Below are 22,460 nucleotides of genomic sequence, written 5' to 3' on the forward strand. Positions count from 1 at the left end.
AAGACTCATTAACAGATGACACAACCTTGCTTGCTGAAAGTGAAGAGGACTTGAAGCACACTTACTAATGAAGATCAAAGACCACAGCCTTCAGTATGGATTACACCTCAACATAAAACAGAAATCCTCACAACTGGACCAATGAGCAACATCATGATAAACGGAGAAAAGACTGAAGTTGTCAAGGATTTCATTTTACTTGGATCCACAATCAATATCCATGGAAGCAGCAGTCCAGAAATCAAAAGACGCATTGCATTGGGCAGATCTGCTGCAGAGGACCTCTTTAAAGTGTTGAAGAGCAAAGATGTCACCCTGAAGACTAAGGTACGCCTGACACAAGCCATGGTATTTTCAATCGCATCTTATGCATGTGAAAGCTGAACAATGAATAAGGAAGACTGAAGAAGAATATTCAATATACTGTGGAGTGCCAAAAAAGAACAAATAAACCTGTCTTGGAAGAAGTGCAACCAGAATGCTCCTTAGAAGCAAGGATGGCGAGACTGTGTCTTACATATTTGGACATGTCAGGAGGGACCAGTCCCTGGAGAAGGACATCATGCTTGGGAGAGTACAGGGTCAGCGGAAAAGAGTAAGACCGTCAACGAGGTGGATTGACACAATGGCTGCAACAATGAACTCAAGCATAACAACGATTATGAGGATGGCGCAGGCAGGACTGGGCAGTGTTTCGTTCTGTTGTGCATAGGGTTGCTATGAGTCAGAACTGACTCCATGGCACCTAACAACGATTAAGTAAAACAACAACAACAAAAAGAAAACCAAACCTGTTGCTGTCTAGTCCATTCTGACTCATAGTGAGCGACCCTATAAGACAGAGGAGAGCTACCTCATAGGATTTCCAAGGAGCAGGTGGTAGATTCAAACTGGTAAACGTTTTTGGTTAGCAGCCGAGCTCTTAACCACTGTGCCAACAATAAAGTATGGAATTATCTTTGAAAAAAAAAAAAGTAATAGCTTGGTGCATATTACATTTCCCAAAACTGCAGGAAAGTTGAATCTGGAACCTTCAACAGAAGTCTCAAGTTATTTTTTTTTTAACTCTCATTTACCTGCTTTGTTCCAGCTATTATAACTAATGACATGTGTGTATGTGATTGTGTGTGTGTAATACTTGACAGCTTATGCTTCCTTATGCAGGGTTTTTTTCCAGCTAAGTAGAACACGCTATACAAAGCTGTCAGGTTCTTGGGACATAAAATGTGATATCTCACTGACTGCTTTAAGTTACTACTGGACTGCAAGTTCCTTTGGAAGAAAAGTCATCAAAGTAATTAGAAACTCTTATTTTATTGATAACTTAAAATACAGAGGGTATTTATTTCTGAATTTATATAATGTGAAAATACAACAGGCTATGTTAAATAATAAAGGAGTTTTTCTAGCAGAATGTGGTCGTATAGAGCTCAGTTTTTCTTGGTGAAATATAAAAACTCTAAGGTTGACATAGTCCTGTTTTGATGACCTGTGACTGGATTATAGATTATTAGATCTCATTTAGTTGATAATAACTCCTTCTTATCCCCTCGAGGTAGGTTTAAAATTTTTCAGAATGGAAATATTGCTAGTCCTGCATGGAAAAATTTATTTTATATGTCTCCTGAAAAGCATGTACCATTTGTTTTTCTCACTTTCATACGCTTCAGAAATAGGGGTTGAAACCTCATCGTGTTGTATCTGTTCACCATTAGGGAAAAAGCCTTGGTTAGTGTTTACCTGCTAGTTATTTTGATCTATTCATTCTTGTTGACTTGATCTTATACAAGGAACTTGGTTTTATCCAGCATAGGAAGCTGCTTCTCAACTTCGATTCTTTCATTTACTTTTGGGATTTTAGTAGGGTGCTGTTCTTGAACAAATCGAGCAATTTATAATCTTTGTTCCAAAATCCAGTGCTGTTTGAAGCACTTTTCTGAAGGCATGTTACTGGAGGATTGGTCAGGAGGTGAGTGAAGAGGCTAAAGAGCCTGCTGGCGTTTCTGGCTCCTGGAACCATTCAATTAAGAAAAAATAAATGAATCAATCTCCTTTGACTTTTATAATTTCTGAGAAAATGAAGTCTGAGTTCTGCCTTATGAAAAAGAACCATCTCTTCTCTCTGAACTGGTACTCAGTGAGAGATTTATCTGTCTTTTCTATTCCTAGAATCAAATATTGAGTATATTTGATAAAAAATAAGCTTTCCTTATGAATATTCCTTCCTTAATTTTACAAATATGTGGTAAAAAAAATACGTGGTAGTTATTATATATACAAAGTCTGATAAGACATTTCCTTCTCCAAAGAGTTCACAGTCTAGTGGGAGAAACAAGTGAACAACAGCAATGTTACGGATTGAATCGTTACAGCTCCCTTTCTCTCTTTTTCTGGTTCCAGGAGGCTTTCAGTGCAGGGACCCAGGGTCCAAAGGACATGGTCCACTCCTGGCTCTTCTTTCTTGGTGGATGTGAGGTCACCCTGTCTGCCTATGGGAGGGCACATTTTAAGCCTAATGGGATGACAAAACTGACCAATCCCTCATTAGGGTTCCATACACCTTAAATGCATGGTCCCATGCTCATAAAGGTGCCATGAACCTTATTTGCATTACTAGCAAGCTGTCCAATCCCCTTGGTGGGCCACAAGCACCTCATTTGCGTAGTTCCACCCAGTCATTTGGGAGTTACAAGGCCAATGGCTAGAAGGGCCATATTAAATAATTCACTGTGCCACAGAGGGGCGTCCAACTGGAGAAGTCCTGCATGGACAGCTGTGTGTGTGGACAGGAGCTTACGAGGGAGACACCTTGGCATATAACTGGTAGTGAAGCCAATTATATTTGAAGGTAGATGGGGTGAAGTAAGGGTGTGTAATAGAGGAAGAAGAGGGCCAAAAACGGGGTCACTGACTGATAGGGAATGAGTGGCAGGTGTTGAGTCCTTGAAGACACTGAGTTGGAGTGTTCAGAGAGGTGGAAGGAAAAGCAGAAGAGAGCGTTGTAACAAACGCTAAGGGCAGAGTGTCTCATAGAGGGTGTGGCCAGTAATGTCAGATTCTGCAGAGAGTTTAAGTAAAATAAACTCTGAAAATAGCCAGTAGATTGAGTAGGAGGCTGTCAGTGACACTATTCAAAGTGGTTTCGGTGGAGTGCTAGAGCAGAAGCCAGTCATTGGTTGAGAAGTGGATGGACGATGAGAAAATGAAGATGGGGTTGGGGGGTAGGGTGATAATGCTCAAGTCTCCAGGTATCCTTGGGAAAGAATGAGACAAGGCAATGACAGAGGGGCTGTCGCTGGATGGGGTTGTCAAGAAATAGGGTGCTCTTTGTCTTAGTGGAAGATTTTTGAACATTTTTATATGCTGAGCCCAGGTGTAAAGAAAGCTGGTCTTTCCACTGAAATAGGGGACAAGCAGGTGAGTGGATACCAGTGGGCTTAAGATTCGTTGTGGGTTAGGAGGGCAGGAGGTGAGCGTGGAAGGGATTATGACTTGGTCAGCTCTCTATCTCTGCATAAAGAAAGAGAAGTTACTTAAAACCTGAAGTGGACCATTTGATTTTTGTGGTGAAGGGACTAAATTGATTCACTGATTTGTAAGTCTTTGTGCACCAAAGGAGGGAAAGCTATTGCTTCATGGTATCATAGATATTCAGTTTTATTTAAAGGATCTTGGTAGAAGGTGAATTAGAAACTCCGTATTCTATTTTTTCATCCCTCATAGGGTTTGCCCAAATTATATTCTTGTCATTGGCATTTTGGAGCTTGAAGACAGGACAGAAGAACTTTTACAACATGAATTTTTAGAAACAGTTTTAACTACAGTGAAGTGGTTGTGAAGGCTGTAGGTCAAGCCTATGATTGATTGGGTGATTAGAATTCCTTTTAAAACAAATTAGAGGTGGCAGGTTTGCCAGAGGCAAGAAGCACTGCAAGGAAATGAATCTCACCAGCATATAAACTTCTTGGATCATCAAAAAAGAAATTTAATGTTTTAAACATATATATACACATATGAAGAAAGGAGCTGGTTAGGAATTCCTGTTTGTGATATTTTACAACTTAGTATGTAGCCTAATTTTTCTGTATACAAAACAAAACAATCCCGTTGCCATCAAATTGATTCCTACTCATAGCAACCCTATAGGACAGAGTAGAACTGCCGAATAGGGTTTCCAAGGCTTTTGCTATTACGAAGCAGACTGCCACATCTTTCTCCCATGAAGCAGCTGGTGGGTTCGAAGCGCCAACCTTTTGGTTAGCGGCTGAGCACTTAACCACTGCACCGCCAGGGCTTTGTAGTGAACCACAAAGGCAGAAACGTAATACAGTAGCTGGGATTTATGGAGGTCTCACGCTGTACCACGTGCTGTTCTAAACGCTTCACATATCTTTAATCCTCGCAACAGCTGGAGGTGGTAGGTACTGTTGTTAGCTCTAGGTTACAGATGAGGAAAGGAGTCACAGGGTAAGTGAGCACAGGGAGGTAACATGCAGATCTGACTTTGAGCCCCCAGGGATGCCAGAGCCTTCACCCCTGTGATACACAGGTAAGAAGACACCCTACCTAATAGTGTCAGAGCCTGGACTCGAACCCACGCAGCCTGCCTTCAGAGTTCATGCTGTTAAGCACTCTTAGGTGTAGCTTTATTATTTTTTTTAAATAAAAGGAGTCTTTTTAAAAAAAGTCATATTTTGTAGGACAATATTCATCTTTAAATATCTCTCCATGGCTTTTTCCTGCCTTTCCAAGTTTACACTTTGAAACGTTTTTGTTACTGAAAACATTATCTTAAAAAAAATCTGCGGTGTGGGTGATTTTGTTTTTACTTAAGTCTCTTGGGTGAAACTTTGCCTTTAAATTTTTTCAGTAAATAAGCATTGATTCTGGAGGAGTTTTTCATACATCTCAGCTTATCCTGCCGGGTGTTTGCTTTCAAATAAAACCAAGTAGAAGCATCTAAAGCTGGATTGAAATTGGGGGAAGCCTGGAAAGTATTAACGGTCAACCTTGAGGACTTTTTTTTTTTGATTCAGATAAAGTGAGTTTTCCAGCCTTCTCACAGAAGAGCTACAGTTGGGAAATGGATCCATTTCTTTCATGTATGCGTTTTGTGAAGAGGGTGTGTGCTGTCCTTAAAGAGTGGGCAGAACAGGACTCTGAATCCAGACGGAGACATTTTGGGTGTGGTATTGTGCGGGCATACTTGGAGGGTGGCTTCTGCTTTCTCTGTGAAGTAGGCGATGGGGTGATGTAATGAAAGAGGGACATAGGCCTGTGGACAGAAGGGAAGTTGGAGATTTGAGAAGAGAGTTGACTAGGCATTCCAGGATAGCAGGCAGCACTGAGGCTGGAGACTAGGGACTGAGGTCTTTGGTCCACGGCCTGTCTCTCAGTTTGCTGTACTGTGGTAGCTTGCATGTTGCTGTGATGCTGGAAGCTGTGCCACTGGCATTTCAGATTCCACGGGGGACAGGTTTCAACGGAGCTTCCAGATTAAGAGAGACTAGGAAGAAAGGCCTGATGATCTAAAATTAGCAAACGAAAACCTTATGGCTCATAACAATATTGTCTGATATAGTGCTGGGCTTCTAGCCCCCCAGGTTGGAAGAATGCGACTGGTGAAAAGCTGCCCGAAACATACCAGTGATCATGAAGATGGCGCAGGACTGGGCAGTGTTTCATTTTGTTACATGTAAGGTCGTCCTGGGTTGGAGCTAACTTGAGGACAACTAACAACAAGGTCTACAGCAGACATTGCTTCTTGTTTTAATTCAGGGATTCTCAATGTGTAGTCCCTTAGACAAGTAGCATCTGCATCACCTGGGAACTTATTAGAAATACTGATTTTTGGCCCCCACCCCAGACCTACTGAATCAGAAACTCTGGGGAGTGGGCTTGCAGTGTGTCCTTTAACAAGTCCCCCAGGGGATTCAGGCACAAAGTAGAGTTTGTAAACCACTGTTTTAATGTATTAGATGTCAGGCCCCAGGCAAGATACCTTCTGAATATTTCTCATTCAGTGGTTCCCAACCTTGGCTGGGAACCAACTGGGGAGCTTGAACAAATACTGGTGCGAGGGGCCCACCTCCAGAGATTCTGATATAATTAGTCCACTGTGTGCCCTGGCCATTGGGATGCTTAGCAGGCCCTCAGGAGCGTCTAATGTATACTCATGGTGTAGAACCCAGTGCTCCGATTTCTCTGTAATAGCTTGTTCTTTGGGCCCTAATTGAGGTTTTTGCCATCGCAAAAAATGGGGTGTCCTTATTAGCAGCGACTGTTAGACTGTATTCTTCACATACAGAGGGGATCTCTTCTATTTTGTTTATTTGTGGTGGAAGATGATTTTTATATCCTTACAGAGTATTTCGGTAGATGCATACAGTGTAGTGCTGGTTGCTATAGAAATCGGTCTAGTTTACCCTGCAGAGCCTTGAGCTTAGAAATATGCAGGAAGGACAACTGTTTGCTCACCTGCACTTTCAATATGTGTTCCAGGTCATGGTCTGGGTCCTGGTGGCAGGGTCAGCTTATAAACTGAAGACTGCATGATGACATTGTGCTGAGGGCTTCTCTTCTCACCTGCTCTGGCAAACCCTCCTGGGCGTTTACACCACACCATATCACTAAGGAGAAAATCTAGCTGTATGTTTGAGTAAACCTGAGATGGACACCTGAGGGTTCTTTGGGTTGGGAATTTCTTGGTCTAAGTCCTTCCTGACCCCTAGGGCTTGTTTAAGAAGACACCCTTCTTTCTTAAACAGCGGTGGCTGTGTCTCATAGTGGCTTTAAAATTAAGTAGTTGAAAGTTCATCCAAGTTTGGAGATGAGATTTGGAGAAAAATGTGTGTTCTCCTTGCCTTGATTTTGTTTTAAAAATGACTGTTCAGATGTAAAGTTGTACAAATGTGTCACTATTTTTGTAATCTCTATATCTGTGACTGCTCTGTCAGTAGTTAGAGCGGAGACCCTGCTTGATCCGCTGTGGCTTTCCTGCTGTGAATCTCTTAGAAGTTTCACTTAATGGCAGGAAATGAATGGGGCACCAGAAGTTGAGGACAAAGACTTCCTCTTGTTGTTAGCTACTTTGCGGTCGGCTCCATACTCATGGTGACTCCATCCATGCACAATGGAAGGAAACAGGGCCCAGTCCTGTGCCATCCCCATGATTGGTTGCAGATCGGACCACTGCCCACTCCAAAACCCTTTTTGATGTAGGCAGAGGGGGTAATACACACACATACATGTGTAAATATATATATTGTTGTTAGTTGCTGTCAAGTCATTAACAACAGTTCAGGTCAGAACTGCTTCATAGGGTTTTCAGTGGCTGTGACCTTTCAGAAGCAGATTGCTAGGCTTTTCTTCTGAGGTGCTCCTGGATGGGTTCGAACTGCCAACCTTTCGGCTAGTAGTTGAGTGCTTAACTGTTCGTGCCACACAGGGATCTACATAGTTTAAGTGTGTTAGGTGTATTTGTATTCATACATAGCTGCTGATTCAGAGTGACATGGAGGAAATCCCCTTTCAGCTTTGACTTGTGAGACAGCCTTAGAAGGAATGTCTGCCTGCCACTGATGGTTGCTGGTTTTGTCCAAGAGAAGCACATTTGAGCTTGATATGATGTTCGCAATTTAGATAATTTCGTAAAGGTGTGGGATTGGGAAGGGGGCTGTCTTCTCACTTGTTTGGATTTCTCTCCCTAGTTAATTACATGGTGACAGGTGTGTGTGGAGGTGGGGGGTAGGGCAGGGTGTTGGATGAGAGGTGGATTGCTTGGATCAAAGGTACAGGGGGCTGGTCATTTCTGATGTCTTAGATAATGAAGGCTGTGCTCCCCAGAGTGAAGCTTAAGAGGCAGTTGGTATGACTTTCCTATTCTGTCATTTATTTTCCCTACCTCCCCATCCCTAATCATTCTCTTATTGTTGACCTCTAAGGGCTGGTTAGCAACTCATGTCACTGGGAAAGGTCAAGGGTTATAGAAACACGCCCTTAATTTTCTGTTGCCTTAATTCCATTTTTAACATACTGGGAGTTTGAAATAAAAACGGCAGCAAGGTAGCAGCTGCTTTTTCTTACACATTCAGCATGTTCTCTTTAGAGACCCAGCCCACTGTTTTGTCCAGGGTATTCTACAAGCCTCTCTTCTATCCCCAGCCCCACCCTCACCCTGCCTCATGTGTCTTTTAAAGCCAGCATCATTTCTAGGGGAAGCACTCAGAAATCTTTCCCTTTATTAGCAACCATTTGCGTCATCTTCAATGCAAGGCAGGAGGTAGCGTGGCCGAGTGGTCTAAGGTGCTGGATTTAAAAAAAAACCACTGCCGTCCTATTGATTCCAACTCATAGTGACCCTATAGGACAGAGTAGAACTGCCCCATAGAGTTTCCAAGGAGTGCCTGGTGGATTTGAACCGCCAACCTTTTGGTTAGAAGCTGTAGCACTTAACCATTACGCGACCAGGGTTTCAAAGGTGCTGGATTTAGGCTCCAGTTATTTTGATGGTGTGGGTTCGAACCCCACCGCTGCCACACCATTTATGTTCTCACTTTTCGGAAACCCTGGTGGTGTAGTGGTTAAGTGCTACAGCTGCTAAGCAAAAGGTTCACAGTTTGAATCTACCAGGTGCCCCTTGGAAGCCCTATAGGGCAGTTCTACTCTGTCCTATAGGGTCGCTATGAGTCGGAATCAACCCGATGGCAACGGGTTTGGTTTTTTGGTTTCATACGAAAGTGCAGAGTCAAGTATTGTACGATGGTGGGGTGTGGTGGAGTGGATAGGGTGAGTGGGGGGTGAGACCTTAAAGCAATTTTTTTTTTAAACCACATACGCAAAATGTAGGGTCAGTTGAATACAGGGCCAGATGAACCACCGCCTGCGTGTCAGGCATTCTGCAGAGAAAACAAAGATGAATAAGACATGGTCCCTACCCTCTAGGAATTCACCGAGTTATCTGCCATAGACCTTCTCATGCATACACTCCTCCCCTTCGTTACCAGTGGTGCCCCTGTGCTTCCTTCTTCACTTGCAGACTGCAAGGCAGCAGTTCCTCCTTGTGCATCTCCTCCTGGAGGGCAGGGCTCCTCCAAGTGTGATCCCATCAGGAGGCTGGGCAGGCTCGAGATTCAGCATTTGTCACCAGCCCCCAGGTGAGGCCAGTAGCTAACACCACACACTGTGGATGGCAAGGCTTTGCACTAGAGAGCCTGTTTAATTCCTCCTAGCCTCAGATATGGAGCCCTGGTGGCACAGTGGTTAAGAGCTCAGCTGCTAACCAAAAGATGGACAGTGAATCCATCAGCTGCTCCTTGGAAACTCTGGGGCAGTTCTGCTCTGTCCTGTGGGGTTGTTATGAGTCGGAATCAACTCAGTGGCAACGGGTTCAGCTTGGTTTGGTCAGTGTCAGAGAAAGGAGCCCTGGTGGCACAATGGTAATGCTCTGAGCTGCTAACCCAAAGGTCAGTAATTTGAACTCACTAGCTGCTCTGCAGGAGAAAAGACCTGGTGATCTACTCCTGTAAAGATTTATAGCCTTGAAAACTCTATGGGGTAGTTGTACTCTGTCCTATAGGGTCGCTATGGATTGGAATTGACTTGATGGGATACAACAAAAAGTGTCAGAGAGTAGCAAAGATGCTTGTATTGCCTGATGATTTGGGATAATGTAGGTAGCTGCCTAAGTACTCCTACTGTGTATTAATACACTTAACCCTCATCACAGTCTATGAGGCAGGTACTATTATTAGCCCTACTTTACATCTGGGGAGATTGAGGCACGGAGAAGGTAAGTAGCTTGACCAAAGTCCCATTAACAAGTGGATAGAAGCTTGCAGCCAGGCAGTGTGGCTTCAGCCCTCCAGCCTTCAAGGGAGCACTGTGTGCTTCCCCAGCACATGAGATGCTCCATTTGTCAAAAGTAGAGTCAGACTGTGGCGCAGAAGTGAGTGTCTCGGCTTGTGTGCTGGAGTGGTTCCAAAAGGCAAGCTTTGAACAGTGTGTGGTCAGTATAAGGTAAGGCTTAGCAATGTTGCTGTGTGTTGTTGAGTTGATTTAGATTTATAGTGACCCCATGTGACAGGGTAGCTCTGCCCCATAGGGTTTCCTAGACTCTAATCTTTATGGGAGCAGATCACCAGGTTTTTTCTCTCGTGGAGCGGCTGTTGGGTTTCAGCCGCCAACCCTTCGGATAGCTGCTGAGTGCTTAACAATTGTGCCACCAGTGCTCAATAAAAACAGCAATAGATCAGGGAACACAACAGAGAACCCCCTGAGGGAGCAGGAGAGCAGTGGGATGCAGACCCCAAATTCTTGTAAAAAGACCAGACTTAATGGTCTGACTGAGACTAGAAGGACCCGGTAGCCATGACCCCCAGACCTTCTGTTGGCCCAGGACAGGAACCATTCCCGATGCCAACTCTTCAGACAGGGATTGGACTGGACAATGGGTTGGAGAGGGATGCTGGTAAGGAGTGAGCTTTTTGGATCAGGTGGACACTTGAGACTATGTTGGCATCTCCTGCCTGGAGGGGAGGTGAGAGGGTAGAAGGGGTTAGAAGCTGGCGAAATGGACACGAAAAGAGAGAGTGGAGGGAGGTAGTGGGCTGTCTCTATGGGGAGAGCAATTGGGAGTATGTAGCAAGGTGTATACGTTTTTGTGTGAGAGACTGACTTGTAAACTTTCATTTAAAGCACACAAAACAAAACAATAGACTGTTCTTATTTAATGGACAAGACTAATGGGAAGAAGACCCAAGGCAGTCCCCCAAGGAACAGGAGTGGATATTAGAAACTTCCTTAAGCATAACTAAGTGTCCGGTACTGTGGTTTACATTCATGATTTCATTTCAACCTTTATTATGACCCTATTGCAAAGGTAAAAGGAGACCTGGTGGCACAGTGGTTAAAGTGCTTAACTACTAGTCAAAAGTCAGCGGCTCAAACCCACCAGCTGCTCAGTGGGAGAAAGATGTGTCAGTCTGTTTCTGTAAAGATTTATAGCCTTGGAAACTCTACGGGGCAGTTTTACTCTCTCGTGTATAAAGTTGATAAGAGTTGAAATCAACTCGAGAGCAATGAACAATGGGGTATGGTATAGGTGCAGTGTTTTTACCATTTTACAGATAAGGAGATGAGGTTCAGAGAGATTCAGTAATTTCCCACAATTATACAAGTAGGAGGTAGCATAATTTGAATTTTAAGTCAGACCTGTCTGATTTTAAAGCTTGTGTCTGAGACTTTTGTGCTCGCTGCTTCCTTGGGCAGAAATCGGAGTGAAGATTCAGGTGTGGAGGAGAGATGGGTACCTGGGTGTAGAAACATAAATGAAAGGTGCTTGGTCACAGAGAATAGGACAAGAACGTTGGAGCACTGCTGGAGGCAGGAGCAGTCAATGCTGACTGCCTAAAATCTCCCCCAGTAGGCTCAGTCCAGGCTAGGGTACCTGGCTGGGGGGGGGGGGGGGCGGCAGGGTGTCAGATGGCCCAGGTGTGAAAGTCAGAGTCCCTCCGGTGATGCGTGTTGGCTAGGATTGAGCACACTTTCTGTACTCCCATGTCTTTTATCCGATGTCAGCCCTGGAAAGGCACATTTTACCCACACTCTGACTCCTGTTTCTTAGTCTCACACACTTGTTGGCACCCAGAGGCACCCTGGTGTCCTGCAGCACCCAGCTGTGCCACAACCCTTTCGCTTGCCCCGAAAGTAAGATGTTTTCTGCTTTCTTGATCTTCATGATTCGTGCATTTCTTGCTGCAGACCTTATTCATTGCTGCAAATGTGAAGATCTGGGCTTATTTGCTTTAAACAAATTATTGCACAGCCCTCTGTGACCCCATATAAATTTTTTAAACAGATATCTAAACTGACAGCACATGAGGTGCGCCTGGGGAATTCTCTGCCTCGAGATGCTTGTAATGAAGGGAATTTACTGGGGTTAGCAGATGGGCACGGCTCGTTTTCTGGCAATCGTTTACAAGTATGCAACACCTCCAGGTGGCTCTTTGTGAAACAACTGGCATGTGGCACGGCTCCTGGCCCAGTGCATACATGCAACACTGATGCTGTGTCCCCGTGGGTAAACACGGCACCACCTTCCCGCCACCTCGGACCAGCACTCCATGTGTTCTCAGCAGGAACAGCGGCTGCACCTGCTGACTTGGACCGTTTCCTCTCTGTCCTGGAGAGTGTAAGTTTCTTCAAAAGATTACCTTTTAATTACAGAAGCATCGTAACAGTGTTACAGAAAGCTTAGCAAATAGAAAGAGAAAATATACCCATATTCACCACCCTGAAACATTGATCATCAGTTTTTAAACTTTTTTTCAATGGTTTTTACATAGTTATACTTGTTTTGTATCTGCATATCCTCTTATTGCTACATAACCTTCATAGTTACCATTTTAATGGTTGTATAATATTCTTTGGGATGCTTCACCATTGATTGTTTAATGCTGTTGGTGACATGCACGTTTCTTCCAACTTTTCACTATTAATGATACCATGGAGGTGTACCTTTATTCATGTAGGTGTTTCCATATGTTGAATTAGTTTCTTATGATAGAGTCCCAGGTGTGGTATTACTGGGTCAAAGAGAATGAACATTTTTATGGCTTCTAAAATATATTCCAAAATTGCTTTTTCAGAATAGTGAAACCAATTTACAGTGCCATCACAAAATCATTCATCTCCCAGATGGCCAACTAGAGTTAGGGATGAAGCTCTCACAATAGGATAGGAGGAGCGTGTGCGCGCATGTGTGTGTGTGTGTGCACTTGCCAAACTAGTTGGTCCCTATGTGTATTGATTTAGAGTCAATGACACCATGCCTTGTCCTTCTTAATAGGAATATACTAGGTGCTAATGTTAATGTTAATATATAATACTCTTCCAGTTCATTGTTTAATATAGCAGTGTGCTGGACGTGGAATAAAGCAAGTTATATCCATTTCCTGGATGCCTGCAATTTGAAATCTTAAAGTTGACAAAGGCAAATTGACAAGATCATTCTACCGTTGTGACTAGTCCTTAGTGGTCACCTCATATTTGGGAATACCTCAGGATTTTGAGGAGCCCTGGTAGCGTAGAAGCTGAAGGAGGTTGGTAGGAAAGGTGTGGGGAGGACATTGGAAGTACTTGGGCATATGCTCAGGGGGGTGCCAAACCCAGGAAGCACAAATAACCTTCACCTCACCTACCCACCACCAACCCACTGCCGTCTTTTTCAGATGCTGTACAGAGTGCTTGTGTTGAGAAGGATTTTGAGGTCACATCTAGGCTCAGTGGAAAAGTTACTGTGATTAATTAGCAATTTGACCTAGACCTTTTTCATTGAAGTCTTCTGTAATTCTTTATCTTTCCGATTGGATTATAAACATTAAGTGACTTTAAATGGTCAATTTTTACACCTCTCCCCTAAAGCATTTAGCACACTGTTTTGTATATCATGTACATGTATAGTGGTTTGCTGTGTTCTGAGTGGATGAATAAGTGAATGAGGAAATTAGTACTTATTATCCTCATGGTCCTATACATTCTACCAAAGCCCTGTAGTTCAGTGTCAGGGCCACAATTCTTCAGCTCACATGTAAGAACTCTAGTAGACTTCACAGGAGGCAAAGGAAGAGGAAGTTTCAGCTGAGAAATTTAGGGAAGTTAATGCTGAAAAAGGATTTTGAATCTTCTATATAACCTAATCTGTATAATCCAAAATCATCTCATGGACCTCCTCAATTTGTGGATGAGGAAGCTGAGCCCATTCACCATGAGTGTCTTCCCTAAGGTCACATGAATAGTGGACAACTGGGAACTCACACCTAGGTCTCATGATTCCTGGTCTGGTGTGCTTTCCACAACACCATGCTGGGGGAACTTGGGGCTCTTGTTTTACTCCCCACCGAGTCCCACCGCCACCACCACCCTGTTCTCTGCAATGGGTTCAGTGGATCTCTCTGATATATGCCTTTCTGGCCCTGGGTTTGTAATTTTTTCAAAATCATTGGACAGGCGGCAGTCTTGCAAGCAATTGGTCTCTTTACTCTCTGGGTAAGCAGCTCGCAGGGATTGGTTGTTTTATTAGCCACATAAGTGGTTTGTAATCCACCCAGTAGGATTGAGTGGCTTATGGTCCACCTGAAGGATTGGATGGTTTGCAGTCCTGCTGGGAGGGTCACGCCTTGAGATTGCCTATATTAATGACTTATCTCACAGAGGTTTTGGGGGACCTCATGACCAACAAGAACCTAGAGTACAACGTGTCCTTTGGACCCGGGGTCCCTGCACTGAGAACCTCCTAGATCCAAATAAAAGAAGTATAATACGAGTCATGGGCTGTAACACTGAAGATAAAGAGAGATGGGGGGCTTGTTGGCTCATGGAGAGAGACAGCTATAGTGGGCTACTTGGCCCCTGGAGGAAAGCTGGGCACCTCCTAGGTAGGAGGTAGCTGATGGAGCTGGGCACCTTGAAAAGTGGAATTAGCCACAGTCCAGGCCCATGGAGGCGATATCCAAGCCTGGCTGCTGAGAGCTGTAATGCTGCCCGAGCAGGGCAGAGGCAGAGTGTGCCCTCTGCAGGGGTTTCGCTCCCCTTCTCCGCCCACAGCATGGGTGGAGTCACGTGGCCAGGGCAGCAGTTATGTGAACAGAACACCTGAGCTGAACCGTGGTGTGCCTACTCAGTGCATTAAGTACAGACATGAGTATTTTGGGGTAAGTGTGAATGGTCCCCCTTTGAGACATAAGTAGATTCCTCTCCTACAAAATGAGCTACATGTAGGGGTCAGGACCATTTTATACCATAAGGAATCTGTTTCTGTTGTTTAAGCCAAAAAACCAAACCCATTGCCATTGAATCAATTCCAATTCATAGCGACCCTATAGGACAAAGTTGAAGTGCCCCATAGGGTTTCCAAAGCTTCATCTTTATCAAAGCAGACTGCCACATCTTTCTCCTGCATAGCAGCTGGTGGGTTTGAGCCACTGATCTTTCTGTTAAGTAGCCTAGCGCTTAATCATTGTGATGCCAGGGCTCCTTTTTCTGTTGTTTACTGTTCGTTTTCTGTATGGTACGTGTCTCGTGTGTATTGCTTGGTCACAGATGAACGTAACACCCATAGAGTGGTTGATGCCACTGGGTGAAGTTCTCATTCCTGGTAGTTTTACTGCTGCTTGGGAGTTTGAGGCGCAGTCTGTCTGGGTGTGCAACACAGATGCACAGACATACATGTATATTTGAAGTTTTCTTTGCCTTGTTCCCAGGTTTCCCCCCTTCTTGTTGCTGAATGGAAAAGTGCTTAGAGATTGTCGTGACCTTAAGGCCAGAGTCTCACGGGGGCCCAGGGAGATAAAGGGCTGGAGGTTTTACTGAGTGCCGAGACAGTGCAGGATCAGAATTCAGTCCCACACACAATTACAGCTTTGCATTGCCTCTGAGTTTGAATAGAAACGTTTTTATTTTAAAGGGAGAAGGCACAATGCTAGATGTGTGTGTTTGCCACAATTGCAATCCTAATAAAACTCTCATTATGACCCATATGCCGAGAGCAGAGATTGAAGGCTGTCAGGGGAGCGTTAACTTTGAGATTCCTGATTTCTCTTGTGTGACTGAAATCTCAACCTCAATATAGCCTCAGCTGTGTGGTTTTTTTTTCTTCCTTTCTCTCCATAACCCTCAGCCCCGATATGATGAGTGTGTTTGGTTGTCTAGTTGAAATTCTGAAGTTAAACCCATTAATAGTGAGGGACGTGCTTATGGTGAATGTCAAATGAAACGACAGAGGAGGACCTAGCTGGACAGAGAATTAACAGTCTACCGGTTCTTTTAACAGGCGTCTGATGCCTGCCCTGGGATTTGAATGATTTGTAGGTAACTGGAACCGGCTCCATCCGTGGTGGCTTGAGGCCCCTTGAAATTGATGTTAACCTCGTAAGCTGTCATAGCGATAGCTACTGAGTAATCGGGTTTGGAATTGATGGGTGTTTATGTTTCACAGGGCTTTTACTATGTGTCTGTGGCTTTGGAGTAGATTGTTTGTCCTTGGTATGATTGAATAGCTTATTTCACGCATGGTGCTAGAGTATTTAAAATTGTTGCTGCTGTATTAGCCCCCTTTTTCCTGAGGTAATACAATGATAATCTAGATAATTCTACTTTTGTACTGGTGGACAAGATTCTTTTTCTCCCCCTTCCCACCCAGCTAGCTCCATACTGTCTTTCTGCAGTAACGACAATATGGTTATGCAATAAAAAGAAGCTGGAAGAGTATTACTTACCTGCAGTTGATAAACATTTTGCTGCAGCGTTCTGAGCTAGGCTCATTTTTTACTTTCTTTGTTTGGTCACGAAGGGATCATATGCTTTTCATGATAAAGGAAATAGAAACTTGCTCTTACAGATTTAGGAAACATGAAAAAATTGAGAGAGAAAATTTACCCAGGTCTCTTCCACCTGAATGCAAACCACTTGTAACATCTTTATTTTCTTTCATTCTTTTTCTATACATAATTTTATGTGGCTGTAATCAGATTCTGAACATTTTAAGGCCCCTGTACTTTTTTTTTTTAACTTAATACATTCATGTTTTCCCTTGTTATGATGTATTTTTTTTTCCAGCAGCTTAATTTTTTATTGAGAGGCATTTATTAAAATACTTTCTATTCTTTCAACACCTGGCTAGTGGCTCGGTGACTCAGCCCTTTTTCCACCAGTGTACTATCCATGGAACGCTCCACTGTCCCGTCAGTAAGTGTGCCTGCCATGGGGTGCCAGACCTTCCGTCAGGGCTGACAACACTCCCTCTTTCTTTTAAGAGTCATTGAGCTTCGTTGTTCCTGAAAATATAAATTATAAATGATGCCTAGTGATCATTTGTATGTAAAGTTTCATGTGTATTTAGGATTAGTTCTTTAGAATATTTTCCCAGAGTGGAACTGCTAGCCAAAAAGGATAAATATTTTGACATTTTATTTGATTACATGTTTATATCATTTTATATTGTATTGTATAGATTGTTTTCCACAGGTTGGTACTAGTAATTCCAGATATATGAAACGAAACATACACTCCATGGCCCATCTACCCGTTTGTGTTGATTTGGTGGCTTGCATGTTGCTGTGATGCTGGAAGCTATGTCACCAGTATTTCAAATACCAGCAGTCACCCATGGTGGGCAGGATTCAGCGGAGCTTCTGGACTAAGACAAGCTAGGAAGAAAAGCTGATTATCTACTTCCAGAAATTAGCCAATGAAGACCTATGCATCACAGCCGAATATTGTGCGATAAATAATGCTGGGAGATGAACCTCCTAGATTGGAAGACACTATACAATAGCCACAACAGTGAATTTGAGCATGCTACCGTTCATGAATATGGTGAAGGATCAGGCGACGTTTTGTTCTGTTGCACGTGGGGTCACCATGAGTCGGAGTTGACTCTATGGCACTTGACTCTATGGAGCCCTGGTGGTACAGTGGTTAAAAGGATGGCAGTTTGAATCCACCAGCCATTCCTTGGAAACCCTTTGGGGCAGTTCTACTCTTTCCTGTAGGGTTGCTATGAGTCGGAATTGACTGGATTCCAGTGGTTCTTATTGTTGCTTGAACTTTGTTAATTTGATAGGCAAAAATGGCACCAACTTTTAAAATTTTCTGCCTAGTAGTGAGTTTGAACATTTTCTTCTACATTTGTTAATGCTTGATTTTCCTATCTCGTGCTTTAAAGTTGTGGTGAGCAGGAAGGGGTGGTGCATAGCAGGATCTGGCGGGGATGTGGTCACTGCGGGTCTGATGGGAGCTGACCACACTGCTTCAGCTTCCACGCTGCCTGTGGCCCACAAGCAGCTACCTCACACACATGGCTTTGTAGGATTGTACTCTTAAAGACTGAAGTAGGCATTTTTGTGGTGTGCTTCTAAAGTTAACTATTGCTTCTTTAGATTGGTAACTATTTGAAGTTATATGGAAGCTTCTAATGACATTAAGGAAGGGGTGAGATTTTTATGTTTATAAAAAAAAATGGGGCATGGGTATGAGTTTTTTTTTTTTTTTCACATTTATGAAAAAGTTCTGCTACAAAATTCTTCTGTTCATTCTTTTAATGATTTATTGAGTGTCTTCTCTGGGCCAGAGAGCACCCCATGCCAAGGTTTCCAGGCAGTAAGAGGGGGATGGGCCCTCAGGTGAGGTGAAGCCAGGTGTTAAAGGGGGATGGGCCCTCAGGTGAGGTGAAGCCAGCTGTTAAAGAGCCTGGAAGGGGCCGGGTGTTGTGAGTTTGTGCGTCATGGAAAGTGCCACCCTGGAGTGATGTGATCTGTGTTACTTTTTAGAAGGATCACTCAGGTTCTGTGTGGAAATGGTTTGGAGGGGGCGAGAGAGGAAATAGTCCAGTTGGATGCCTACTGGAGCAGTCTAGGGAAGAGATGATGGTGGCTACATCCCAGTGCTTCTTAAACCCCCTGTGCCAAAAACCAAAACAAAAAAACCCAAACCTGATGCCATCCAGTTGGTTATTTTTTACTTTTAATCAGTTGTTGATTAATAGGTTTGTAAAGTAAGAGAAATACGAATGACTAGAAAAATGTCCTTTTAGTAGACTGTTGCAGTAATGTCAAATTGCTATAAAAGTTTTTATTCATTTTTCCAGTTGCTATTGAGTCAGTTCCAACTCATGGCGACCCCGTTGTCAGAGGAGATCTGTACTCCATAAGGTTTTTAACGGCCAACTTTTCAGAAGCAGGTCACTAGGCCTTTATTCGGAGGTGCCTCTGGGTGAATTCAAACTTGCTTTCAGTGTCTTGTTGTGGGCTGGCACTCATCCATGGATCATACTTTGCCAAGTGCCAACTGAGACTGCAGCTCTGGTATCTTAACAGCATATTGAATAATTTCTATGCATTTGTTAATAATCTATGTCAGATGCTGTGCTGTGCACAAGGTAAATAGTGGGGCATAAGTGTGGTCTCTCTGTTCTCAGATCCTGTACTCTAATTGAATTGGGAGAGAAGTGGGTGAATTTGGGATATATTTTGCAGTACACTCTTTTTTTTTTAAATTGTGCTTGAGGTGAAGGTTTACAGAGTAGTTTTCCATTCAATAAATTATACACAAGTTGTTCCATGACATAGGTTGCGATCCCCACAGTGTGTCAGCACTCTCCCCATTACCACCTTGAGTTCCCCGTTTCCATTCATCTGGTTTTCCTGCCCCTTCTTGCCTTCGGATCTTTGCTTTTGAGCTGATGTTGCCTTTTTGGCTGCTCTAAGGAACGCTTTCCTCATGGGTCTTACTGTTTATTTTATAGGCCTGTTTATAATTTGGCTGAAAGGTGATCTCTGGGAGTGATTTCATTTCCACGTTAGAAGGGTGTCTAAAGGCCATAGTCTCGTGGGTTCTTCCAGTCTCAGGCCAGTAAGTCCGGTCTTTTTCACGAATTTTAATTTTGTTTTTTTCTCTCTGTAACTGGGACCTTCTATCATGATTCTGGTCAGAGTGGTAGGTAGTGGTAGCTGGGCACCATCTAGTTCTTTTGGTCTCAGGCTAGTGGAGACTGTGGTTTGTATGGCCCTTTGGACTAATTGCTTCCTTGAGTCTGGTTTTCTCCATTCTCCTTTGCTCTGAATGGAAAGAGACCAATAGTTGTATCTTAGATGGCCTCTCGCAAGCTTTTAAGATCCCGGTCGCTACTCACCTAAGTAGGATGTAGAACATTGTCTTTATGAACCATGTTATGCCAGTTGCCCTGGATGTCCCCCAAGACTACGGTGCCTAGCCTTCAAGCCCAGTAAGTCAGTCCTGTGAGGTATTTGGTGGTGTCTAAGAAGTTTCCATGACTGTGTCCCCTGTGTGCTGTACTGTGTGTATGAATATACATGCAGCACATACAAGTTTGTATGTAGAAATATCTACAGTCAAATGTATTTATACGCATGGGCGTACTCCTGTATGCTCTCCCCTGCCTATTTGGCATACATGTCTATATATCCACTCAGAGATGATTATTTGTTATTAGTGTTGTTGCAGGACTGTGTATGTTATAGTACTTACTGTCGTTACTTTTTATTCTTGAGTATGGTCAGTGTCTTCCCTTGCCTTGGTCGTGTTGCATTGACTTCCCGCATATTGTGTATTGCCTTTCCCTTCACCAGAGTAAACATGTTTCTGCTTTCTAGTTAGTGATTTTCTCTTTCTCCGCCTCTCATCTCTGGTAACCATCAGAGAATGTTTTTTTCTGTGTGTAAACCTTTTCTTGATTTTTCACAACAATCTCATACAATATTTATCCTTTCATGATTGACTTATTTCACTCAGCATAATGTCCTCCAGATTCATCCAAGTGGTGAGATGTTTCGTGGAGTCATCATTCTTCTTATCATTGTGTTATGTTCCATTGTATATACGTACCACAGTTTGTTTAGCCATTCATCTGCTGATAAGCATTTAGTTGTTTCCATCTTTTTGTTATTGCACATAAAGGTGTAATGAACATGTAATGAGCGTATGTCTATTTGTGTTACGGCTCTTATTTCTCTAGGACGTTATACCTAGGAGTGGGATTGCTAGATAATATGGTATTTCTATTTCTAGAATATTAAGGAAGTGCCATACCAGTTTCCATAGTGATTGTAGCATTTTACATTCCCACCAGCAGTATTTAAAAGTTCCAGTCTCCCCACAGCCTCACCAGCAATTGTTGTTTTCTGTTTCTTTGTTCACTGCCATTATTGCTGGGGTGAGATGGTATCTCCTGGTAGTTTTGATTTACATTTTCTAATGGCTAATGTTCATGAGCATCTCTTCATGTTTGGTAGCCACGTAAATGTCTTCTTTGGTGAAGTGTGTGTTCATGCCCTTTGCCCATTTTTAATTGGATTATTTGTATTTTTGTTGTTTAAGTGTTGAATTTTTCTATAAATTTTAGAGATTAAAACCTTGTCAGATACGCCGTTGCCAAAATTTTTTCCCAGTTTGTAGGTTCTCTTTTTACTCTTTTGGCAGAGTCTTTTGATGAGCGTGAATGTTTAATTTTTAGAACATCTCAGTTATCTAGTTTATCTTCTGCTATTTGTGCATTTTTTAGTTATTTTTTTATTCTATTTATGCTGTCTATTAGGGCCCCTAGTGTTGTCCCTATTTTTTCTTCATGAGCTTTATAGTTTTAGGTTTTTTTTTTTATTAGGGCCCCTAGTGTTGTCCCTATTTTTTCTTCATGAGCTTTACAGTTTTAGGTTTTACATTTAGGTCTTTGATCCATTTTGAGTTAGTTTTTATGTATGGTATGAAGTATGGGTCTTGTTTCATTTTTCTACAAATGGATATCCAGTTTTACCGGCACCATTTGTTAACGAGATTTTCTCTTCCTCATTTGATGGACTTTGACTCTTTATCAAAGATAGGCTGTCCATAGGTAGATGGATTTACTTCTGGGTTCTTAATTCTGTTCCATTGGTCTATGTGTCTGTCCTTGTACCAGTACTAGGCTGTTTTGACTGCCATGGCTGTATGGTAGGTTCTGAGATTGGGGAATGTGAGGCCTCCTATTTTTTTTTTCTTCAATAATGCTTTGCTTATCTGGGGCCTCTTTTCCTTTCCATATAAAGTTGGTGATTAATTTTTCCATCCCATTAAAGTATGTTGTTGGAATTTGAATCAGGATTACATTATATTTGTAGATTGCTTTGGGTAGTATTGACATTTTCACAATGTTAAGTCTTCCTGTCCTTGAGTATGGTATTTTTTTCCATTTACGTAGGTCACTTGGTTTCTTGCAGTAGTGTTTTGTAGTTTTTGTTGTATAAATTTTTTACTTCCCTGGTTAGATTTATTGCTAAGTATTTTACCTTTTTAAGAGCTATTGTAAGTGGTATTGTTTTTCTGATTTCCTTTTCAGAGTTTTTTTTTTGTTAGTGTAGAGGAATCCAACTGATTTTTGTATGTTGATCTTGTACTCTGCTGCTTGGCTGAATCTTTCAATTAGTTCCAGTAGCTTTCTTGTGGAGTCTCTGAGATTTCCTATGTATATGGTCATGTCTTCTGTGAATAGGGATAATTTTATTTCTTCCTTACCAATTTGGATCTCTTTTTTTCCCCTGTCTTGCCTCATTGCTATAGCTAGGACTTCTAGTACAACACTGAATAAGAGTGGTGATAAAGGGCATCCTTCTCTGGTTCCTGTTCTCAAGGGGAATGCTTTCAGTCTCTCTCCATTGAGAATAATGTTGGCTGTTGGTTTGTATATGTACCCTTAATTATGTTGAGGAATTTCCCTTCTATTCCTATTTTGCTGCAAGTTTTTATCAGGAATGGATGTTGGACTATCAGATATCTTTTCTACATCGATTGAGATGATCTTGTGATTCTTTTGTTTTATATGGTGTGGATTATGTTAATTGATTTTCTAATGTTGAACCATCTTTGTATACCTGGAATGAAGCCCACTTGGTCATGACGTATTATTTTTTTGA

At 42.7% G+C, this 22,460-nt stretch overlaps 1 protein-coding gene and 1 non-coding gene across 20 annotated transcripts in view; both read left to right on the forward strand.

The window, feature by feature from the left end:
* The window catches only part of FARS2 (phenylalanyl-tRNA synthetase 2, mitochondrial), a 648,562-nt gene that overhangs the window by 44,931 nt on the left and 581,171 nt on the right, over nt 1–22,460 (forward strand). The window lies entirely within an intron of this gene.
* TRNAL-UAA (transfer RNA leucine (anticodon UAA)) lies at nt 8,281–8,537 on the forward strand. Its single transcript has 2 exons — nt 8,281–8,318; nt 8,494–8,537. It is a non-coding gene; the product is annotated as a tRNA-Leu (tRNA).

The sequence above is a fragment of the Elephas maximus genome, chromosome 1 (assembly GCF_024166365.1).
Source record: "Elephas maximus indicus isolate mEleMax1 chromosome 1, mEleMax1 primary haplotype, whole genome shotgun sequence".
Lineage (NCBI taxonomy): Eukaryota > Metazoa > Chordata > Mammalia > Proboscidea > Elephantidae > Elephas > Elephas maximus.